Raw genomic sequence first — 1820 nt, forward strand, 5'->3', positions numbered from 1 at the left:
TTCAATGAACCTGCACATCCCCGGCCTTATACGGGAGTAGGCGGGGCTTCACAGATCACCGCACTGTCTGTCTGCTACCAAATAAGGCATTGTGGGAGGGGCTTGTGAGTGTTTCGATGACGACATGTCATGTTGACGATAAGTGAGGGGAGGGGAAGAGAGAGTCTGAGAAATTAGGGGAAATTAGGGTGGAGGAAACCAACTTTTAAATGACCTAAAGTCGGTAATCTCGTAAAGACATGGCCCAGCACGACCCTCTAGCTTGTAGTGTACAGTATGCCTGTAATCTCGGGTTGGGATAGACTCAACTACTATCTGGCCAGTTAGCATGGAAAAGGGCTGTGGCGTTTTCTTGAAACAAAAATATAAAAATCTCCGACAAGGGGCTATGGATAGTAGAATTTGGCAAAAAAAGGTGACTATTTGGCCAGGAGAGTCAGTCGCTTGGAAACTACGCGGACAAATGACACCCTATGGTGGCTTAACTTCCCTGGCAAAAATAATTCTCCCTATAGCCGGCGTAGTTTAATCTAGTAGAGACTATCAATGTGTGTTGTGAGAAATGAAGTTCCTGTATTGTATGTCTGTAGATCGTCAAGACCTTGAAGTCGATCAAAATTCAGAAGTCCGAATTCAGCGACTCGATCATTAGATTCATCTTAACTTTGTCCTTGTTGCTGCAAGGGGATTTCAACCTCCTTGGTTTCTGTAAGTCCTAGACTTAAACCTGTCATACGAGACACATTCTTTAGCCCTACTTTACGAGATGATCTCTCGTCTATTTTACACGGATTTCCCCCGCTCGGGACATATTTGTTGACGTCACCATCGGGATTGTTTGATTGACACGTACGTGCGATGTTGACTCAGAGAGTTCTCCCACAGTGTCAGGTGACAAGGCGAAGAGAAACAATCGTCCCACACAGCGCGTAGTAAAATATCTGTGTGGTCTGATAGAAAGATATGTTGGTTTTTGTAATGAGGCAGTTATCGTGTTGACTCAATATTAGGATATTTGAAGTTCCCGTGTATTGTTCTTAAAGTCTTCGTTTTTTAGGTAAGATGATATTCTCTGTCTGTATTCTTCTCTTCTCGCGCTCTTAATCCGCATTGATTTCTTTTTGCATTGCGTGTGAAGGGCAGGTAAAGAAAATAAAACCGTTTCCATTCATATATTTTTGCGATTACTTCTCAAATATTGTTATTTCATGTTCTAGAGTTCGGTAAATGTTGGAAGAAAGGTCTCATGTTCATAACAGACCATACAACATATTCATACGTTTGGCTGGTGGACAATAAAGAAAACCAGACAAAATAGAAAGCCCAACAAAACGCCTAAAAGACGTAAAAAAGCAACCGTACTCATGAATTTTGATAATCTCCAAGCAGATGTCAGGAAGCTAAATCGTTACGCTATCTGAGCTGCTCTTTCCTGTGTCACAACATGTGCTCTTCTTTTTTCTATAGATTTGATTCTATTTATTGCATTCGATAAAAAGAAAAAGAAAATAAATAAGAAGAATCAAACAGGTAACTACATCGGAAATAGAAATCTTAAGTTTTGATAAGACCCACTCTTGAAATAGACTGACAAACAAAGTCAATTGTGTGCTTCAAATCAATTTTTCACACAATTTTCTCGCATGATTTCCAATCCAAACGGACGTGTGAAGAAAAAATAGCCCGACATTTGATATCCATGGAGACACTTAGGTCTGGACATAAAAAAATGCGATGCTATCAGCAGTTTATACAGTTTCCCGTCCATATCTCATTACGTATGTTCTATAAACAACGTACACAATGGATATAACCTGGGG

This window comes from Branchiostoma lanceolatum, chromosome 19, assembly GCF_035083965.1.
Source record: "Branchiostoma lanceolatum isolate klBraLanc5 chromosome 19, klBraLanc5.hap2, whole genome shotgun sequence".
NCBI lineage: Eukaryota > Metazoa > Chordata > Leptocardii > Amphioxiformes > Branchiostomatidae > Branchiostoma > Branchiostoma lanceolatum.